This window comes from Lipotes vexillifer, unplaced genomic scaffold, assembly GCF_000442215.2.
Source record: "Lipotes vexillifer unplaced genomic scaffold, Lipotes_vexillifer_v1.1 scaffold182, whole genome shotgun sequence".
Classification (NCBI taxonomy): Eukaryota; Metazoa; Chordata; class Mammalia; order Artiodactyla; family Lipotidae; genus Lipotes; species Lipotes vexillifer.
Genome location: NW_006798798.1, coordinates 5,380,574 through 5,388,504, shown reverse-complemented (window position 1 = coordinate 5,388,504; position 7,931 = coordinate 5,380,574).

Genomic DNA, 7,931 nt, shown 5'->3' with positions numbered 1-7,931 from the left:
GAATGCCGAATTCAAGTACAAAATCAAGGCTGTGGGGTGTTTTGTAGTCACCAATTCAAAGTTTTATTAATTGGGGTTTTGCCATTTGCTTTTGCCAGTCAGGGCTCAGTCATTGTATTGCTCTTCTCTTAAGGCTGTATTTCTTCAGGATTCTGGCAAATTCATAGGCCCTAAATGGGGCAGCCTGGGGTGTGGGAGCTGGAAGCACCCCGACCCATGAGAGGGGTCCTGGTGGGGCTGGGGCCTCACCTTCCCAGGTAGAGGCTGAGAGGCTGGGCTGGGGGGCTGGGAAGGTGTGATCACAGTGACGCTCCAAGCTCCTGCTTCCCGGGCAAGACGGGGACAGAGATACCCATGGGCAGACAAATGAGGCCTCCTGCGGCTCTGTGGGGCTGCTCCCTGTGGCCTCAGAATTCAGCACCTGTGGGAAAAAAGAGGGAGGTGGCAGGTCCTGTCTTGACACTTTGGGGGTGTGGCTGTGGGCATGTCGCTGTCTGCCTGGCTTCCAGGTGCCACATGAGGTGCCAGACAAGGCAATTTAAGGTTAACAGGCCCCTTGAGATCTGCACTCTGTGCCGCTCAATGTCATCACCCACCAAGAGAAGCTGGAAAGGTTGATTTTTATGATGAAATCTCCTGATTTTTAAATGTTGGTAACTGACTTTTAATTTCCCTAACACTTTGTGGACCAGATGAAATGTGTCCAAGGTGGGATCTGGCCCTATGGCCACCTGTGTGAGTCTCCATCTTAGGGACTAGGAAAGCTCGGGGTGGGGCAGGGGGCAGGTTCAGGTACCACCATTCCCCACCCGCCCCGCTACCCCTCCTCCCCTCCAGGCATGTTTCTGCCTCAGGGCCTTTGCAACAGCTATTCCCTCGTCTGGGATTCTTCTCCCACATGTCAGTACGTAAGAGCTCATTCCCTTACCTTCTTCAAGTCCTGGCTGAAGACGTGGCCTTCCCTGATCACCCTGTTTAAAATCGCATCCACCCTCTCCCTTTCTGTTCCCTTCTGACTTATCTATCTTCAAAGCATATTCCAGGAAACTCCTCTTTGCTTTTTTGATTATCCGCCTCCCCTGCTGGCATGTCAGGTCCTCCCCCGAATTTTCATCTGAATTATATAGAGAACAACGCCTGGCAGTAATGTAATGGTGCTCCTGAAGTATTTCTTAAATAATAAGAGAAGGGAGCTCTTATGCCCCCGCTCACCATCACAGAGGCCTTGCCGGAGTGAGGCGGGGGTGGTGAGGGCAGAGCTGCTAATGGGGGCAGGTGGGCAAGGGGGACCACATTTGCCGACAGTGCTGGACCAGTTTCCTCATCACTGGGGATGGGGGCTTGGGCTGATGGCTAGGAGTCCTGAGTGTGAGTTGGAATTATAGGGAAGCAGGAGAGGGGATTGGGGGTATGAGGGGGAGCCTTGTAGCCTCCTCCCAGCCTGTCTCAGTCCCTGAGACAAGGATCTCAAACTGGTGGGCCCCGGGCCAACCCAACGATTGTACATGTTTGCTTGAGTTCAAAGAGTGTTGCAAAAATTCACAGTTGCCAACATTTAAACTCGGGATATTTCAACATAACAAGCTGCATGTTCAGCTTCTCATGGAAGATTTGGCCTAACTGGGCCACATTCCCGCTTGGCATTAGTTGTTGGAGGGGCAGGTCTGTCTCCCCGGGGTGATCCAGGCCCCATCTTCCCCTGATAGGAAGCTTCAAGGGAGGGAGGGAGGCAGAGGGAGACCCACAGTTGCTCTGGCCCCAGGCCTGCTCCTGTCACCTCCCATCCGAGACCCACCCTCTGTCTATGTGGCCACCATTACAGCACAGACCCTGGAAACACACATCCTGAGGGACTCATCCCTGGGGAATGTATCATGGCGCGGTTCAGGCAGGAAAAATCCCCAGGACTGTGATCCCGAGTCTGCCCGAGGTCAGAGGAAAAGGCATGATTACAGAAAAACCTGGTGATATTTTGAGACTCCCTCCTGAAAGTCTTTGGCAACTACCATCAGAAAAGACCAAGCCTTGTAAAATGCCTGCACATAGAAGGGGCAGGAGAACACTTCTGAGATGCAAGAACTCGGAAAAAATTATGAATATAGGTAGAGACATAGAGAGGTAAAGTCAATGAGGCAAGCTATTAAGAATTGGTGAATCTCCGTGAAGGGTATTTGGGTTCATCGTACTGTTTATGTAACTTTTCTGTAGTTAAAAAAAAAATCAAAACAAAAGTTGGGGAGAATCAATAAAATGTTTTTAATTAACATTTACACAAAAATAATAAAACACAAGATCAAAAACAACAGAGGAAAAATAAATTCAGAATTGGGTAACCTAAATGTTAAATAAACAGAATTTAATTGAACTTTGGATATCATGTATTTATGTATATACTATACAATAATTAAATATTATTTATAAATAAATATGTACATTCATTTTTTCCCTTTTAGATAAAAGCCTGTGTTCCTCCCCCCTCCACACACACAGTCTTCCTTTTCCTTCTCTCGGATCAGTCCCTGACCCCTTGGTACCCACTCTGCCCCTCCCACTAGCCGTGGGTGCCTTACCCACTCCTGGCTGCCTGGCCCTGGCCTGGTGGGGGCACCCTGATGCTCTGAGGCTGATGCTAGGGCTGGCAGGCTCCTGCTTGGCTGCAGAGGCAGGGAGATGAGTCTGCAGTTCTAAGAGCTCGGCTGGCAACCGCTGCCGTGCGTGCAGAGGCACTGACCAGGCAGCCCTCTGGCAGCCAGGGCCCCTGACATCTCAGTCTCCCATCTCCCTTCCCCCTGCACCTTGGCATCCAAGAAAGCATTGCTGAGAGCCAAATGCACACCCCTGTACATCCCTGAGTCATTACCTGCTATTGCTAACTGCCTCTCTCTATTGTCAACTAACAATCCTGCAGCGTGTGGGGCTGTGGGACTTACCACTTGCCAGGCAGGCATTGTTCTCCCAGTGGAGGAAACGGTGGCACAGAGGAGCTCAGTCACCTCCCCACAAGACACACAGTTATTTAAGGGTTAAAGTTGGGATTCCAAGGCAGGTTGTCTGGCTCCACACCCTGTGAGTGTGTAGGATCAAGGGCCCCGCATAATTTTGTGGGTCCCAAGAACAGACAGCAGGTCAGAAGAGGGAATAAAACACCAGAGAATATTGCCAGAACCAACCACTCCTCCCCTGCCGCTGCCCCCACCCCGGCCCAGCCTCCACCCTCTCCCTCCTGGACCATCACACAGCCTCCTCCCTGGTCTCTCTGCCCCCATCCCGCCCCTTACAGTCAGCTTCCCACACACAGCCAGAGGGAGTCTGTGAACCCCTGAGTCAGATCAGGGCCCTCCTCTGGCTGCATCTCACTCCTGGTAAAAGCCAAGGTCCTCACCATGACCCGCAACCTGTAAATCACTGCCCTACCGGGTCCCCCATCACTTCTCCTCTCCATCAACCCCTCACTCACTCACTTACTCAGCTGTAGACACACTGGCCCGCCTGCTGTTCCTCCAACCCACTAGGTGCCTTTCCAGCCCCAGGACCTTTGCACTTGCCGTTCCCTCTACCGAGTTCACTCTTCTCACAGATGTCACATGGGTCCCTCCTTCATCTTCTTTTTTCAGGGCTTTGCTCAAATAGCACCTTCGTGATGAGGTTTTCCTTGGCTACTCGATTTAAAACCACATCCTCAGGGGCTTCCCTGGTGGCGCAGTGGTTGGGAATCCCCCTGCCAATGCAGGGGACACGGGTTCAAGCCCTGGTCTGGGAGGATCCCACGTGCTGCAGAGCAACTAAGCCCGTGAGCTGCAACTACTGAGCCTGCGCACCTAGAGCCCATGCTCTGCAACAGGAGAGGCCACCGCAGTGAGAAGCCCACACACCGCAACGGGGGGGGGGTGGCCCCCGCTCGCCGCAAACTAGAGAGAAGCCTGCGTGCAGCAGCAAAGACCCAATGCAGCTAAGAATAAAATAAATTAAATTAAAAAGCAAACAAACCACATCTTCAGTCTGGAAACCACCTCGCTCCACCCTGTTCTCTATTTTTTTCTGTAGCGCTAGCATATATCACCTCCTGACATGCTGTGTAATTATATGCTTATTGGTTATATTTATTCTCCCTCCCACGTCCTGTAATGTCAGCTTTGGGAGGGAGGGACCTTCCTTGGCTGTTCAATGGAACACAGTCCTCTGTGTCCCCAGCACAAAGTCTGGCACATAGTAGGTGTTCAGGAAATATGTGTTGTGTGAATGAATGAAAACCATTCTTGTGAGTTACTATGTCCCAGGCCCCATAACAGAAGAATCAGTTACCCGCCTCCCCTTTCCATAAGTGGATCACACTTTGGGGGCATCCAAACCCACAAGTGGAGAGGGAAGGCTCTCAGAGGCAGAAAACCCAGGTTCAAATCCTAGCTCCACCTCTTTCTCACTGTGTGACCTTGGGCTACCAAGTCTTCTTCCCTTGGCCTCAGTTTCCCCATCTATACAATGGGGATAAGAATAATACTCACCCTGTAGGACTGCTCTTTGGATTCAGTGGGGTTGTTGTGTGGGATGCTGACAGCATGACTAATTCTGAAAGCTGGTTCCCTTCCTGGAAGGGGGTGGGGTGGGAGGGGCACAGCTGTGTGTTTTCCAACAGCCAACAATGGAACCCTTGTAGGAGGGGCCCTCAGGCATGGAAAACACATCCACCCCTGTGGGTTTCAGACAAAAGTCTCAGGTCTCAGAAGGGATGTTTTCCAGGGCATTTACATTCCTTGAAGATTGTTGCAACAAGAAATACTGGTTTGGGAATAGGAGCCCCACTCGAGTGGGCTCCCGTTGTATCCTCCCTACAATGAGCAGCTGTGAGGGTTGGAGGGATCTCTCCTATGTACCGCTCCTGAGGCTAGGACCAGATAGGCTTAAGATAATCCCTGGGCCACAGCGATTGGCTCAGTGGCGTCCAATCAAAGTGAAACACAGGAATTTTGGTTTAGTAGTTAAGGGAAGAAAAGATTTGGGTTTTGCTTCGGACAGTGGAGAAAGCACATTTGAGGCCTGGAAGGTGAGGTCATTTTGCCACCACCAGAAAAGCCTGCCTGAGGACAAAGCTAACACCATGGAGGACCACAAACCAAGAGAAATGCTGGTAAATACAGTCTGCTCCCTGATCAAGTCATGCCAGCTCTCCCTCTGGAATTTTCAGTTATACACTCTAAAATTTTGACTTGAGTTAGTTTTAATAAGGTTTCCTGTTATTTGTAAACAAGAACAACCAAGCCGGTATACAGAAAAATTCTGTGGACCCAGAATTACTACACTTTCACTAGGATATGTCACATGACTTTTACTTAGTTTCAGCCAAATCATTTCTTTTTACTTCAGTCAGCTCAAGCGTCTCCAGGGGTCAACGAGTGCTTACCTTGGCCAGATCAATGCTCTCGGTCTCTCTGTAAACAAACCTGGGTCCCATTCTCTTGTACAGACGGCTTTGAAATGGACCTGTCCCCCGCTCCCAGCCTCCACCTTGGAAAAAGACAACCAGCTGGAGAAGCCACAAGACTTCGCAAAGACGGAAACACAAATGCCTGGGAACTCAGCGGTCCTCCCGCTGAAGGTGTGAGTGCCCAGAGGCCTGGCAGGTGCCTGGGGAGGGCGGGCGGCACCCCAAAATGCCCCTCAGGGTCCCACACTCCTGCCCAGACCTGCAGGAGGAGGGGGAGCAGTGCACAGCGTTGGTGGAAGATGCACAGTGTCAGTACCGCTCTCACTGCTCCCCAGGTGGTACCTGCCCCCCATGGAGAAGCCACGCTGGACGGCGGGCCACGCAGTCAGTGCCGCTGAGCACAAAGCCTGTGTCACACCGGCAGCCCTCCTGCTGGGCAGATGTCGGGCAGGGTGGGCTCAGCGCAGGAGCTGGGACACGAGGAGCCGCAGAGCTTGTAGTGGCTGTGGGGAGGGCAGACCGGCTCTGGAGGAAGACAGATGAGAGTTAATAACGAGCCAAGCATTGCTCTTCTGGCAAGTATCCAACCAGAAGAGGACCGAGGGAGCAGAGGGAGGGTTGAGGGGGCCAAGGGCAGGTCATAAGAGCAGGGGGAAGGTGGGGGTATCATTAGGAGGTAATGTGAGAGTGATGATGATGTTGGTGATCATGGCGATGGAGAGGAGGATGGTGGTGGTAATGATGATGATGGAGGTGATCATGGTGATGGTGATGTTGGAGATGATGATAGTGATGAGGATGGTCTGAGATAACATTTCCTGAACACTTACTGTACACTGGGCTCTACTCTATGCTTCCTCAGGGTATTATATTTTATACTTATTAATATCTTCTTCCTGAATTCACTGAAGAAAACTGAGCTAGCCACAAACCACGCAAGGTCATTATCATCTCATTGATGAAAAGAACTACCCATAATTGAGCAGATACCAGGAGCTTGCTTTTCATATAGCATCTTGTTTACACCTCACAGCAACCCCAGGAGACAGGGACTTTCATCACCCCCTTTCATAGATAAGGAAACTGAGGCCAAGAGGGGTTAAGTGACTTGCCCAAGGTCATACGACTACTGAGTGTCAGAGCTGGGATTTGAAGGCTATTGGGTTCCACTGAGCCTGGACTCCCACTTAGCAAGAATCATCTGGGGAGAGCAGTGCCAACACCATAGGAAGGACATACCCCCACATTTGCCTGGCCTCCGTCATTATGTTTTTTTTAATTGGGGTTTAGTTGCTTTACAGTGTTGTGTTAGTTTCTGCTGTATAGAGACGCAAATTAGCGATATGTATACCTATATCCCCTCTTTTTTGGATTTTCTTCCCATTTAGTTCACCACAGAGCACTGAGTAGAGTTCCCTGTGCTATACAGCAGTCTCCCCTCATTATTACATCTGCATCAGCCATTTGCCTGCCTGGCTCCACTGGCATTTGGGTTTCTGAGCCCTGAAGAAGCAGCAAGAAACCACCTGGAGGGTGTAGACACACATCAGGAAATGTAAAGAGAGGTGAAGGGCAGCAGACAGGGGTCAGAAGAGTGGGCAGGTCAGTCCACGTGAGGGCTCAGGTGCTCAGCCAAAGGCGTACACTTCCTCCTAAGGGCAGCTGGAATCAAAGCAGCACGCATCTTGCTGACTCTCTGAGTGACCTTGCCCAAGTTATGGAACCTCCCTGTGCCTCAGTTTCCTCATCCACAAAACAGAGGTAATAATAGCCCTTCCCTCGGCAGGTTGTTATGGGGACTGAATGAGCTAATGCATATGGTAGAGTCACTTACGGCCACTGAATGCCCACGTGTTTCCCCATCCCAGCACCGCCCTTGCAGGTGAGTGGGACCACGACGAGTTCTGGCCAAAGTGCTATGACTTCCAAGGTGAGGATCAAAGAGCAGGGGGTGCACATGTTACCGGTGTGGCATCACGGGCTGGAAATGAATTTGAATCATGTCCTGGACAATACTGTGGAATTTGTAAGAGAGAGACTAACCCTTGGTCATGTTTGGGAATGGAAATGTCAGGTTGGTTGGTTACTGCAGCGGAACCTAGACTATCCTGGCTGATTCGATGTCACTCAGTGTCAGCTGTCATTTTTTTGTTGTTATTGTTGGCTGTGTTGCACCGCTTGCGGGATCTTAGTTCGCCGACCAGGGATCAAACCCATGCCCCCTGCATTGGGAACGTGGAGTCTTAACCACTGGACCGCCAGGGAAGTCCCCCAGCTATCATTTTTAATGAAGCATTTTAAAGAGGGAGCATCCTCACGGGGGCAGTTATCCAGCAGGGTGTGCAGTGACTTTACTTGGGTGACACTGACCTAGGAGGATTTCCTGGAGGTGGTATTGGGCCAGCTGGTGAAAACAGGCTGAGAAGGACCCTCCCCTGGCAACACCCGCTCATCACAGGCCACCAGGTGCCTCCAGGGCTGCACAGGGAGGCCTCGTCGCTGGCATTCC